The sequence below is a fragment of the Prinia subflava genome, chromosome 5 (assembly GCF_021018805.1).
Source record: "Prinia subflava isolate CZ2003 ecotype Zambia chromosome 5, Cam_Psub_1.2, whole genome shotgun sequence".
In the NCBI taxonomy this organism is placed as follows: domain Eukaryota; kingdom Metazoa; phylum Chordata; class Aves; order Passeriformes; family Cisticolidae; genus Prinia; species Prinia subflava.
Genome location: NC_086251.1, coordinates 4,861,355 through 4,875,755, shown reverse-complemented (window position 1 = coordinate 4,875,755; position 14,401 = coordinate 4,861,355). Strand labels below are relative to the sequence as shown.

General features: G+C 56.1%; 1 long non-coding RNA gene across 2 annotated transcripts; it reads left to right on the top strand.

Moving 5' to 3' along the window:
* Nucleotides 1–790: 790 nt before the first annotated feature.
* LOC134550815 (uncharacterized) lies at nucleotides 791–5,838 on the top strand. Of its 2 annotated transcripts, none has more exons than XR_010080443.1 (4): nucleotides 791–2,998; nucleotides 3,643–3,807; nucleotides 4,456–4,546; nucleotides 5,716–5,833. It is a non-coding gene; the product is annotated as an uncharacterized LOC134550815 (long non-coding RNA). The 2 variants fall into 2 exon arrangements; XR_010080442.1 differs by having other exon boundaries at nucleotides 794–2,998; nucleotides 5,733–5,838.
* The last annotated feature ends 8,563 nt before the right edge of the window (nucleotides 5,839–14,401 follow it).

Genomic DNA, 14,401 nt, shown 5'->3' with positions numbered 1-14,401 from the left:
TGGTCTGCAGAAAAGTGGGAAAATCCCTCTGGGTGCAGGCTTGAAGGAGGGCAAAAGGAGCAGGGCCTCAGTTGTGTGGGAGAAATAAGGGAGGGACAAATGTGTGGCTCATCCTGTGCCTCGGGGGACCAGGAAAAGCTTTTGACTGAAAACTGAAGTGCTGTTCCACAGGGAGCCCTGCACAGGCCTTGGGAATTGGGCTCATCCCAGCTCCCTTCCAGAGCTGGAGGGAGCTGCAGCCACACCACATCCCCTGATCCCAGTTCTGGGGCTCTGCTGTGGGACAGGGAGCGGTGCAGGAACTGTCCCTGCCAGCCCAGAGCCCCTGCATTCCCCTGGGTCAGTGCCACAGGCAGGACAAGCTTTTCCAAGCCAGGATTTCATTGGAGGCTCATGAACTCCTTGGGAATGGCCTGAAGGTGGGACTGAGCCTGGTTCTGCACTTCCCATCCTTTTTCCCACCTAAGCCAAAGTGTCAGGTCTGGGCCATGCAGGGATTGAGGTGCCGTGTGCCACCTCTGAGGGTGTTTGGAGTTCAGGTGGTGGAACTGCCTCTGAAAGTGTTTGCTTTGCTTTTTCATCCCTCAGAATTCCCATGATGTTTGATATGGAATATCTCAGAGTGCTTTATCTCTCAATAAGCTCTAATCAATATTGCAGTAGCTTCAGCTGAGGGAAAAAGAGGTTCTGAGGGGTTTTTTCTGTCTGATTTGTTCAAGGCTGAACTAAATTTTACCTCAATACCCAGGCAACTTTTCCTTGCAAACAGGTTAAAAGAAGATTCCCAAACACAGACACATTTGTGCAGCACTTTATTAGGAATCCTGGTGAGCCATGGGATTGGAGCTGCCTTAGACTTGGGAAGAAGTCCCTGTTTTAGAAGCTTTCAGCACAGTACTGAAGTTCCCCTCAGATCCAGGCTGGCAGTAGCAGCTTCCCATCCATCCTGGGAAAGTGGGCAGGGAGCTCCCTGAAGACCCTCTGGGCTGGGCACAGCTTTTTCCTGTGCAGAGAGGCTCCAGCAGCAGTGGGCAGTGAGTGCTGGGCTTAATCCATGGCAGCAGATAAATCCACAATCCCTGCTGGGCTCTTTCCAGCACTGAATTCCAGCTAAGGGAGAGGAGAGGAGCCCCTTCCAGGCCAGCAGCTGCTCTGTGCCAGTGCCTGTGACCTGGGCTGGATCCTGATTGCCCAGCTCTGGAGTCCCTGAAGTGCTGGATGTGGAAAAGAGCCCAGAGCAGGGATCAACCCCTGGTGTCACCCGGTGGTTTTGGGCAGGGCACAGCCATTGGCAGTGGGTGTGTTTGGGGAGAGGAGCCCTGGGAAAGGCAGCCCAGAGGATGAGGCCTGGGGAGAGCTGTGAGCTGAGAAGTGGCTCTAATCAAGTTTAAGTGGTCCTAAACTCCTGCAATGGTCTGGGTTGGGAAGGAAGCTTATGGATCATCCTGTTCCCACCCCCGCCATGGTCAGGGACACCCTCTGGGCTGTCCATGGGATTTGCTCAGTGCCAGGCTGGTGACAGGGGTGGGGCTTTGTCCCTGAGCCCAGTCCCAGGCAAGGTTGGGGTCTCCATGGGCAGAATCCTGGGAGCTGCATTTCCAGGGCTGGGAGCTCCGTGCCTGGAAATGTTTCCAGTCCTGCTGTTTGGTTTTTTCCCAAACTGGGCATTACATTCCTTCCCTGAGCGAGGTGGTTTTCCCTGGGTTGTTGGGATTGCACATTGGGTGTTTGAGAGCTCTGTTGTCTCTTTCTCCTGAGGGGAAGGGTGAGGAAATGGGGATGCTCCCGACTGTCCCAGAGATGTGGGAACAGCCCAGTTCCAGTGAGGAATGTGGTGCCCAGCTCGTGGGGTGCACCCTGAGATGATCTTTCCTGTTGTTTATTGTTGGAGTCTAGAACATCCCTCTGGCCACCCTGGAGGGTTTGGAGACCGGACAGGGGAGTCTGGGATCTGTACAGGGGGGTCAGTTAGACCCACACAGGTCCCAGGAGGACACTGCCTCTGATCCCTGTCCATGGGAGTGAACACTCACATGCAGGAAGAATCACAAATCCTAAGAATTTGAAATAAGTAGTGGATGGTTTATTATAGAATATAAATATAGAAATTAGGATTCTTAGCATATGGGGCTGAAGAGACAAGATGGAGGAATTGGGGAGTGGCCCCTGTCTTCCTTGTTCTTGTTCTCGTCCCCCATCTTGTGCTGAGTTGGGTTTTAGAGATTGGTTTAGAGTAGAACTGACATGTTAGTATAGGTAATAGGTATTGGTAAAATTTTGTAAATAAAAAATACGTCTCGGACAGTGGTTGGGTCAGGGGTACTGTACATAAGGTACGGGGCTCTCTGATCCGCCCAGTCTGCCGCGTGTCCTGCTCTGTGGAGACACCTTGCAGAGCTGAGAAAGAACTAAGATAAGGGACCCTGCCAGGGAAGTGCCTGGCAGAGTTGAAAAAGGACTGAGATAATGAAGAATAAACAACCTTGGAAACGTGCACTGGCGGACTCAGCTTGTTGTCTCTGGCTCCAGTGTGAAACACTTAGGGCAAAGAGAAGACTGAAAACCTTATTACCCCTGGGAACAGCAACCCAGTGGGAACTCCCAGGGAACAGCAACCTTGGGGGAACCCTTAGTACCATGGGGAACACCAACCCCAAGGAGAATCTCAGGAAAACTACAACCCTGAGAGTTTATTCCTTAGAGCCTGTTGGAGTGCTGGCCTGGATCTGGGAGGAGCCAAGTATGCTGGAGCTGTGAGGTTTTTCCTGTCAGCAATCCCTGATGGGGATGTTTTCCCTGGCTGTTCCAAGGGGAAGGAGCAGCTCTGGAGTTGTTGCAGCCACAGGATGCAGTGGGTGCACGCCCTGAGAACCAGTTCAGGATTGTTCTTCTGAGTCTGCCGCTGACCTGTGACTTCCAGGGCCCCTCCTGATGTCCTGGATATTCCCAGGAGAGGATATTCCAAGGCTTGCCTTTTGAGCCAGCAATTCCAGAGGCAGTAAGTCAATCCCATTCCATGGGAGCTGTCTCAGTGGTGGGATGGGAGAGAGACCAAACCCCCCACGCTGCTGTTTGATCCATTCCCAGCTGGAATTGGGGCTGAGCGCTCATTTCAGAGCCCTGAGGCCACAAGTTCAGCCTGGAATGGCATCCCCAGGGAATGCTGAGGCCTCCCATGCCTGGGGCACTTGGCAGCACATCCCTGATGTGGAGCAAACAGAGGAGGGGGAAGTGCTGGGTTAGTGGGAGGATGTTTCTGGAATTGGGATAGGCGCTGATCATACCGTGGAACCACGGGGTGGTTTGGCTTGGAAGGGACCACAGAGACCCTCTGGACTCTGTCATCCAATTCCATGGCAAAGAACACATCCCAAACTGCCTCCTCCCTCTCATGGAATGGGAATGGTTATTGGGAGCTCTGGCAGGAGCACCTGGAGAACAGCACTGGGATTTTTTTGGCTGCTGCTGGGTGTGGTTTTCTCTTTTGGAGAGGTTCCTCTGATTGAGGTTTTCACAGTAGTTTTTTCAGGCACGTTTGGGGGTAATTCCAAGTATTTGGAAATAGTTGGAGAACAGTGGGGAAAAACTGTGAATCTGATCCATTTCTAGTAATTCCAAGCTTTTCCCACAATACCATCCTAGAGGAAACCTAGTGGAAGGATCAAGATGCAGAGGAACAAGTGTTGTAAACCCCCCTGGATTTCTGACAGAGCCAATCTTCCAATAATCCCAGCAGAGGTCTCTGAGAAAGTGTGGCATCCTAAGGATTTCCAGGAGAGAAGAAGAGATGAGGGAATGGGCTTCCAGGTAATAATGATTTGGTGGACATAGGAATGATTCTTGTATGTTTGATGCTTCCCTTTTTATTCCTGGAAATGATTTTTAAATGATTCCTTTAACAAATAATCAAAATAAGGGAATTTAAATTGGAGAGGAAACAAAATACAAAATAAATGCATGGAGAAATCATGGAATCATTCTGGAATCCCTAAATAGTTTGAGTGGGAAGGGCCCTTAAGGATCACCTCATTCCACCCCTGCCATTACCTCCTCTAGCCCGGGGTGCTCCAAGCCCTGTCCAGCCTGGCCTTGGACACTTGCAGGGCTGGAGCAGCCACGATTTCCCTGGGTTTATGGGCACAGGAGGGAATTCCCAGCAGGAGCTGAGCCGTTCCCTTTGCTGTGCCCAGCCCAGCAGGGCTTTGGGAGGCAGAGGATGTGGAACAGGAGCTTTGCCCACGGCCTCGGGGCAGTCTCTGATGTCCCAGCCCAGCAGAGCCAACGTTTGTGGTTTCCCATCCCGTTCGAGGAGATGCCAGGGCAGGAACAGGAGTGGGCGTGGAGCAGGGGTGGCACCAGGCAGAGGGGGGAGCGTGCAGAGGGCGCCTCCAGCCCGTCCCTGCTGCCCGGGTTTGGGGTGAGCAGGCTGGGACTGTCCCTGTGCTTGCTCCGCAGGGGGAGGAGGCAGCCGTGCCCAGGAGGAAGAGGAGGAGGAGTGGGAGGATGGAGACAGCGGCCACCAAAGGCTGGGGAGGCACAGCTCCAGGTAGGAGACGCTGCCTTCCAAGGAGAGGGACTTGTGTGTCCTGTTGGAATTTGGGGGGTGAGGCCAATGGAACAAAGGGTTTGATTCCATTTCCTTCTCTGGGTTCTGGTGTGCCTTGAGAGAGATTTGTGGAAAGGTCATTTATCCCTGATGGAATCTCTGGAAAACAGGGATTGAAGCTTTCTGCAGTGGCCCAACCCTGCCTGCCTGTATCCAAATGCAGCCCCCAATCCCTGTTTTTGTGTGCAGTTGGGATGAGACCTCAGCTGTGTCCCTTGGCAGCTCCCAAGCTGTGCAGCTCAGAGTGTGCAGCCCTGAAGGGCCGGGCTGTGTTTAACCAGAGAGCAGAGAGCTGCAGTCATTTCCTAGCAGGGAACCTGACTTGGAAGCTGCAATCCAAACATTTGTTCACATTTATTTTATCTCCCACATGGGGTCACCCAAAGAAGCAGAGGTGGGGTGTTCCTGACAAAAGAGCATCCAGATTGATCAGTGGTAAAGGCCTTAAATTTAAAGTGTGAGTGGAGGTGCCATTAGGACACTTCCAATTCCTGAGTATTTGAATGGAATTGAAATGAGATATCCAAATACTGACACACTCATATGAACTCCAAAGCCTCTGCAAGTGTTTTACAGCCAGAGATGAGAGTCTGGAGTCTGTCCCCAAAAACTGCCTGCTGGGTTGTTTGACCAGGCATAGGAAATTTGTGTATTCCCTGGGGCTGTCCTTATGGAGAAAGGTTTATTTGTGTGCCCTGGGTTCATTCAGTGTCTGTTCAAAAGGATGGAAAGGGATTTCATTGCAAGGCCAGAGGTGCCAAATGCTGTCCCCAGGCAGGGCTCAGAGCCAGCCCTGTGGGAAGGGGTTTAATGCCCATTGTCCCAATCCCTCAGGCAGCAGCACTGGAGCCCTGGAGCCAAACCTGCCCGAGGTGCTGAGTGCTGGCAGGAGGCAAATCCAGGGATTGGACAGGGGGAGTTTGCACTGCTCCTGCAATCCCAGAGCTGGAGCTGTGCTGCAGAGCTCCCAGGAGATGCTGCCTCACTCAAACCTCCTTTAAAGCTCAGCATCCTCCCTGCTGCCTTGGAATTATTGTTGCTTCCCTCGTTGCTCTTTCCCAATAATGGGTTGATCATTGTTGTAAATTCCCACTCCATGTCTTGCACAGCCCTTTGCTTTCCCCAGCTGGTGCTTTAGGAAAGGCCCTCCAGCCTGGGAAGGAGCTTTTGGCTCCAGACACATTCTCAGTCCCCAGGAGCAGCAGGACCTGGGCTGTCCCCAGCAGGTGAGGCAGAGGGGCCTTTCCTTCCTTCCCTGCTGCACTTGGGCTTTTGAGGGGTCTCTGGGGGTCTGAGGGAGAAGTTCTTTGTCACTGCAGGGCAGAATTAGCCCTGGTCCCACTAAAAGCAGGAGGAATCATTTTATCCTTCTTTTTGGATAGGCATTTTGTGCTTTCTCTCTGCTGCTGACACCGTGTGGTGAAGCAGCAGCTGCCAACCTTGTCAGGGCTGCTCCCTGGAATAATTTTGATTTGTGAAACCCTGAATTCCCTGCTGGAATCCCAGTCACAGCCCCAGATCAATGTGCAGTTGAAGGTCTCCCAGCCTGACCAGGACAATTTCCTGTCTCTGGACATGGAAAATGGGGGAAAACTCAGACTGGGCTGGGGGCAGAATCCAGACTGGGGCAGTGAGGCAGCGAGCTCAGCCCAGGCTGGGGTTGGCCCAGGGCTGTTCCCTGTTGGATGGCACCGTGTGGAACAGAGCCTTCTCTTCCTTTGTCCAAAGTCTGATGGCAAAGGATGGAATAACTCACAAGTGGGGCCTGGAATGAAAATGGTTCTGTTCAAATTAGGTAAAGAATGCAGTTTGAAAAAATGGGCATCCTTTTTATGTATGAAAAAAAGTAGGGAATAAAATGTTGAAAAGGGACACTTTTATTTGGTGTCACCTCTCATTTTTTATGGATAGAACCCTCTAGTGAGCAATCAGAACACAAATAGGAAAGCCAGGAGCCTTTGAGTGGACTTCATTTCCATTTCCTCCTCTCTTTCAGGACAAGAAACTTTTGGGACACTGAACTCATCCCATCCTTGCCCAAAGCTTTGGTGTTTGAGCAACCAAATCCAACGGGCCCAGTCCAGTCAGCCTGCCCTGGAGGGCCCCTGGGCCTGCCCGTGGTGTGGGGTGAGTCCCCAGCTGTCCCCAGAGTGTCCCAAAGCCAGAGGGCTCTGCCCTGGTTCCAGGCTGTCCTTGCCCTGCTCCCTACAGTCCCCAAGGCCTGAGGCACAGAGAGAGCCCTGCCCAAAGGGCCTTTGGCTCCTGTCAGGAATGTGGGGGCAGCCCCGGGAGCAGCTGCAGGTGAGAGCTGGGGCAGTGTCTGAGCCTGAGCCAGCTCAGGGCAGGGTTTGCCTGTGGGGGTTGGCCCCACACGCTGAGTTCACCCAGGATCAGGGGGACAGATGCTGCATTTTGGGCACCCTGAGAGTTTCTGTGCCCCTGGAGATTTCCTGCTGGGCTGTGGCAGCGCAGGGAGCAGAATGAAACCTGCACCTCCCGTGGGCATTGCTGGCCTTTGTCCCTGCTGTGCCACCAGAGCCTGGGAATTGCTGCTGTCACTGCCACTGCCACCCCTGGGGCTGTGTCCTCCTGCAGCCCCTGCCAGCCCCACACACAGCTCCAGGGGTGCCTCTGGGCCGTGTTGGGAGTGTTTGCTGGGAATGGGCCCCAGCCCTGGAGGATCCTTTTGTTCCAGAGCAGACAGAAAGAGCTTTGGGGCTTGTCAGCTTCAGAGTTGGATTGCAGCAGTCCCTGAAAGGAAGAATGGCAGTGAAGTTTGTCAGAGTGGTGCTTTCAGAGCCCACCTAACAGTGTTTGCTTTGTGCTGGAGGCTGTTGTGCATTTGCACTGCAGGGAATGAATGTTCCCTTCCCAATTCAGCCCAGCAGATCCCAAAGGCTTTTCCAGGAGTATTTATCCTTCACTTCCCTTTGTGATAATCTCCACCCTGCCATGAGCCATTCCTTGATCTCTCCTGGAGAAAACCCCACTGCAGAGGCAGTTTGCAAAGGAGCCCCGAGCTGTGTTTGGAGCAGGGAGTGCTGAGAGCTGCGTCTGCCTGTGCTGCCCAGCCTGGCAACATCCACAGGGAACAGCCTGGGCAGGTGGGATTGATGGAGCAAAATCCCTGCAGGGAAGAGGCTTCACCTGTGCAGATCAGGCAGGGGCAGGCAGGGAACTTGGGCAATCAGCTCATTTCCCCCACAAAGTGTCACTGTCATGTGCATGGATGGCATGACCTGTGCCCAGCGCTCCCCATTCACCCAATTAAATCAAGAGCAAAGGTTGGTTTGGGTCTGAGAACCTGAAATAACTTGGAAACAGAAGAAATCACCTTTTTCTTCTCCTTTCTTTCAGATGCTGGAATTGCCTCTGTGGATGTGCACTGAGCTCTCACTGCAGGGGACTTCCAGGCCTCAATGGCTGTGAGTTCATGTTCTTCTCACTGGGAAATTGGAAATAATTATTAATTATTAATTGCAGAAATGTTTTCTGAAACCTCTCCCCTTTCCTGGTAGATAATCTCTTTCTGCCTTGGAATTTACAGCTGTTCCCTGCTGTCATTTGCCTGAATTCCTTGCAGCTCCTAACTGGGAAAGCCTGGGATAACTTAGAAGGGACAGAGGTGACATTTTTAGCTGAAAACCTGGGGCAATTGAGAGGGACACAAGAACTGTTTGTGTAGGAAAATGTGAGGGGAGCGAGGGGGCATCTTTGAGGGAAAAGCTGAGGTGATGGTTAGGGGAAAGAATGAAAAAATTTGGAATAGAAAAGAGTTAATATTTTACCTGAAGGAAAATTTTGGGAGTAAAACTTGATATGATCTGTAGGGGACAGAATGAATATTTTGGAGTAAAATGAGGTACTCAGTAGTAGATAAGTAAGAAAAATTTTGGAGGTAAAACTTGATAAAATCTCAAGTGTAGAGAATGAACAAATGGGGTGATGAGTAGTGGGCATGTAGAGAAAATTTGGGGGCTAAATTGGAGCTAATCTCTAGAAAAGAGCGTGAACCTACTGAGGTAACGTGAGGGAATCAGTTGTGGGCAGATGGGGAAATTTATGGGTAAAAAATGATATGAAATAATCTGTAGAGTGAACATTTTGAAGTAAAAATTAGGTACAGAATGGGCAGTTTTAGGGGTAAATCTTGAGAAAAGCTACATGGTAGAAAATAAATAATATTGAAGGAAAAATGAGGGGATCAGTAATGGACAGGTAGGAGAATTTGAGGGGGGCAGAACTTGTAAAAATCTAAAGGTTGAGAATAAATATTTTAGGTAAAAATGAGATAATAAGTTGTGGACACCTAAGGAAAATTTTAGGGGTTAAACTCGAGATAATCTCTAGGGAGAGAGGGAACACTGACATCAACTGAGGCAGTCACTGGGGGTCAGCAAGGAAATTTTGGGGCTAAAACTTGGGAAGATCTGTAGGGCAGAGAATGAGCACTGTGAGGTAGAAATGAGGTAGAATTCTGTGTTAGGTTGAATTTGGGAGACAAACCCTGAGCTAATGATGTAGGAACAATAAGTGTTTTGGGAGAAAAATCTGACAGTTTGTAGGGGACAGAGTGAACATTTTGGGGATGAGAGACATAACCTCTGTGGTTTTGGTTTTAAAATGTAGTTAGTATACAGAGGACAAAATGGACATCTTGGCAGTAAAATCTGAGTTAATCTGTAGAGAAAACAATTAATATTTTGAGGTAGAAACAAAGTAATCAGTATTGGGCAGGTAGGGAAAATTGAGGGGGTAAAATGTGATATTATCTCTAGCAGAGAGCAGGAACATCCTGAAGTAACCTGAGGGAATTGCTGTGGATTACAGGTGGGTAAATCTGGGGATAAAATTTGAGGCAATCTCCACAGTAGAAAATTAATATTTTGAGGTAAAATACTCAGAGGTGAAGAGGTAGGGAAAATTTCAGGGTTGAAATCTGAGGTGATCTGTAGCAGGGAGAAAACTCTTCATGGGGTAAACTGAGGTAATCAGTTATGGACAGGTAAGGAAATAACTGGGGGGACTAAAAGTTGAAGGCATCCATAGGATAAAAAGTGAATATTGAGGCAGAAATGAGGAAATAGGTAGTGAACAGGTAGGGAAAATTTGGGGAGTAGAGCTTGTGGTTATCTCCAGAGTGGAGAAAGAAAGCTTGCTTGTAAAAAATGAGGAAATCAGAAGGGGACAGACAGGGAAAATTTGGGAGGGAAATCTTAGGTGACCTCAAGGTGACGGAATGAGTGTTCTGAGGTGAACTCAGGACTCACTGTGTCCTCCTTCCTTGGCAGCAGCTGGCAGGGAAGGAGAAGGGGCCTCGGGCTGGAGAGGGGCAGGAGAAACTCCCCTGGCATCACCAGGGCCCCTGTGGGGAACAGAATGGGCACTCTGGGAGCACATGGAGCTGCCTGGATTGTTCCTTTGGGGAAGCTGGGATTTAAATAATTCCATCCATTTGGCTGCTGCCATTTCCAGCCCAGGGGCTTTGGCTGGCAGGGCAGCACAGAGATTGTTCCCAGGGTGGGGCCCAGATTTGGGGTTCAGCTTTGCTGTTGAGATGAATTATAGTGATAGCCCTGAATTCCCTGCTGAATTCCTGCTGGAATAACCTCCCAGTGCCTCCTGCAGTGTGGATATTCCCATGCAGAGCTGCCATTGGACACCAGCTGTGCCAGGAACCAGCAGAGGTCCCCAGGAAGCTCAGCAGGATGGGATAAGGACAGGCTGCTGTTCCATAGAATTTGCTGTTTCTAACCCTCATCCCAGCCGTGTCCCTGGGGCCCTTGGCAGAGCTCCCTGGGATTCAGCAGTGCCACCCCTGAGCTGGGCTCAGCTGATGTTCTCCAGCAGGAGGAGGCGCTGGCCGGACGCGCTCCCTGTGCTGGGGCAGCCCCTGTGCCACGGGAGGACATCTCTGCCTGCAGGAGCTGCTGAGCTCATTCCAGAGCCTCGGGAGGGGCCTCTGGGAGTTCCTTTCCCTCAGGAAAGGGCTGCACATCCCTGCCTTCAGGGTACCTGCACTGGGACCCACCTGGGAAAGCTTCCCAGCAGTTCTGCAGCTCCAGCTGGCTCCCTGAGACTCTCCAACCTTAATCCAAACGAATTTGTCTGACTCTGACCTTTTCTTTTAAGGCATCTCCGAGGGCATTGCTTGGGATTCAGTTTCTGGGAGGGAAATTCCCTTGGCTTTAGCCCTGCTGCTGGAGGATGTCCCCAGGCTGGAAGGGAAGGGATGGGGCTGGCTGGGACACACCTGGGGGTGTGGGAGCTCCAGGAGGTGGCACCGGGAATTGCTGTCTGAGCTCCTCTGCAGACCCAACGTGCCGACATTCCCAGGCATTGCAGCTGTTCCTGGGGGTGTTTTTGGGCTGTCAGTGGGCTCTGTCCGGGCTGCAGCATCTCCGGGTGCCTGTGGAGAGCAGCCCCGGGCCGAGGAGCCGCGGGCAGCCCTTGGTCCGTGTCCATCCCGGCGCTGCCCGGGCATCCCAGCGCCCCTCCCCGGGCTGTGTTTGGCCGCTGCTGCCGCGGGCGGGACACTGAGGCACAGCTCCTCCCCTGCCAACACCGAGGACAGGAGGGGCTGCTTCCCTTCCCGGGGCTCCCGGCCTCCTCCGGCCCCGCGTTCCCGGCCAGCCGGGACACCCGGAGGGAGCACCAAGGAACGTTCCTGGCAGGAGCAGGAGTCCCCCAGGGCTCCCTGCAGCTCTGGGCAGAGCAGCAGCCCCGGCCTCAGCCCCACCCTGATTTTGGGCTGGGAACACTGACCTGCAGCAAAGGCCCCTCTGCAGGCAGGAGCAGCCCTGGCACTCTCCAGAAGAACTCTGGCCACGGAGCACGGGAACCCTCAGGGCTTGTGCTGCTCCTTTCTCCCTGGAAAGGGACAGGGGTGAGCACCTTGACAGCCCTCAGGGAACTGCTGGAAAAGACAGGAACTCGGGTTATGGGAAGAGTTTTGTGCTGTTACACAACTGTTCACCTGTGTTGTTCCATGGTCAGGTGTGGCCATGGAGCTCTGCCCTATGAACATCCCAGGGGCTGCTGTGGGAAGCAGTGTGAGCATAAAAGAGGGAGCTGCACTGGCATGGGAATTCCTTGGCTGGCATTTGGCATTCCCATCGCAGCCAGGACATTGCCATGACCCGAGAGTGGCTTGGGTGGAGCAGGGTGCTGAAAATGCCCGGGCTGGAGGTTCAGTCTCCAGATGAGCCATTCACATAAGGGTTCAACTTGGTGCTCTTTTTGTGTTCCTTCCCATTCACGATATCTTATGACTTGGAAATAAAGAGTAAACAGTTTCCACTGGCCTTTCAGACCCAGAGGTTTTTGCATTAGAGACTGCGAGCTGCAGAGAAAGCGGGAAAGGAGAGAGAGCATCAGGCCTCTCCCCCGGCAGGTGTGTCAGAGGAGCGGCCCGAGCCCCGGTCCCGCCCCGGGCACGGTCGGAGCAGCAGCGGCAGCGCCGGGCTCGGCCCCAGCGCCCGGCCCGGAGCGGCTCCTCCGGCCCGCGGCGCTGCGGCCGCGCTCGTTCCGGGGGCGGCGGGCGGGAGCCCCCGGGGGTGCGGGCCCGGGGAGCGGCGGCGGGCCCGGGGCGGCTCCGCGCAGGGGCCGCGGGGCGCTCGGGGCGGGGCCGGGCCCGGGGCGCTCCGCGGGCGGGAGGAGCCGCTGCGGGGCCGGCCCTGCCCGGCAGGGGGCGCTGCGCTGGCGCCGCCGCTCCGTGCCCGCCAGGGGGCGCCCCGCGGGGCGGGCGGCGCTGAGGGAGCGGCGGCGGCCGGGGGGTCCCGGGCCGGTACCGGCGGTCCCCGGGCCCCGCCGCTTCCAGCCGGCATCCAGCGCCTGCTCCGGGGAAGCGCCGCTCTCCTGGAAAGAACAGCACCGGCACAGCCCCGGCTCCCCGCGGCTGCAGCGAGGTTTGCCCGGAGCCCCAGCGGGACTCCAACCCCGCGCCGGCCGCAACCGGAGCAGCAGCGGCAGCGCCGGGCTCGGTCCCAGAGCGGCTCTTCCCGGCCGCGGTAATCCCGGTTCCCATCCCGGTTCCTGTCCCTGCCCCAGTCCTGCGGCCCCAGACCCGCAGCCCGCCCACCGAGGGAGAAGCGGCTTCACCCGAAACCCCCGCAGACACCGGCAGGACCCGGACCCGACCTCTCGGTCCCGGGTCCCGTTCCCGGTCCCACCTCAGCGTCTCAAGCTCCGCGCGGCGCCGGCAGCAGCCCCCGGTGCGCAGCTCCGAACGCCGGTCCCGCCGCATCCCGGGCTGAGCCTCCACTGCAGAAAGCGGCGCGGGCGCGGCTCCGCCGGGATTTACGGGCGCGGGCGGGGCGGGGCCGGCCCAGGTGTGAGGGGCGGGGCCTGCACAGGTGCGCGGGGCCCCAGAGCGCCTGCGCGGGGCGGGGCCGGGGGGTATTTAAACGCCGGGAATCGCTTTTGGAGGTATTTGCCACTCGGCGCTCGGTGGGGCAGGATGCTGTCCGGCTGGGCTCTCTATTTCTTTACCTCTATATTTCTTTTCTTTATACTTCTCTTTTATGCGTCTCTTTATCTCTTTTTCTCTATAGCTCTCCTTTCTCCCCTCCCTTCCTCCCCTCCCCCACCCCCTACTCCCTCCCCCCCCCACCCCCCCCCTCCCCCCTAGCCCTCCCCTCCCTCCCCCCCCGGGCTGGTCCCCGCCTGCCCCTGCCCCTCTCCCTCTACACCCCCAGCCCTACTCTACTCCTGCACCTTCACCCTCCTTCCTCCACCCTTCCTTCCCCCCGGCTCCCACCTGTCTCCTCACCCCGCTCCCCTTCCCCCCAATTCCTCCCCACCTGCCCTCAATTCTCCCTGTCCTTCCTTCCGCTCCGCCTCCCCATATTCCCCTTCCCTCTTTTTTCCTCGCTCCATCCTCATCCTCCCCCCGTGCTGCCCCCCACCCCACCTTCCCTCTCCGTGCTGTCCTGCACACCCCGACCCCCTCACCTGCCCCCCTTCCCTGACCCCGACCAGCCCCTCCGCCCCCCTATTCCCGTTCTCTCTCCCCTCTCTCTTTCCCCCGCAGCCGCGGGGCTCGGGGTGCCGGACAATAAAGCCCACGGGGCCGGAGCCGGCGCCCTTCCCTCCCTGGAAGCCCCACACGGGGACAGCCCCGCCCGGCGGGTGTCCCCATTCCGGTCAAACACACGGCCCGACACCGCCGGGGCTCCGGCTCTCCCTACATCACACTGGGGTGTCCCGGGGGGCGGGAGGGATGGGCTGGGCCCCCTCGTTAGGAGGGGGTCCCGGGGTGGGGGTGGGTTAGGCAGGGAGGGCCCCCTCCGGAGGAGGGGGTCCCTGGGGGGGGGGGGTCGGGGCGGGCCCCCTCCGGAGGGGGGGCCCGGGGGAGGGGTCGGGGCGGAGGGGGGACTTTCCCCCCTCCGGTCCCCGCCCTCTCCTCCGGGCCCTCTACTCCGGACGGGGCTGGGCCCGGCCCCCTCCCCGGGACCCCCTCCTCCGGACCGGGGCCCGGGGGGAGGGAGGGGGGGCGGGTGGGGTGGGGGGGAAGCAGAGGGGGTCACATCACTGTGAACCGTGAACACACGCAAAAAAAAATCACCGCACGAACGAACGGCCCCTCCCGTCCGGCCCCCCCACACCACCCGCCCCCCCTCCCTCCCCCCGGGCCCCGGTCCGGAGAAGGGGGTCCCGGGGAGGGGGCCGGGCCCAGCCCCGTCCGGAGGAGAGGGCCCGGAGGAGAGAGCGGGGACCGGAGGGGGGAAAGTCCCCCCTCCGCCCCGACCCCTCCCCCGGGCCCCCCCTCCGGAGGGGGCCCGCCCCGACCCCCCC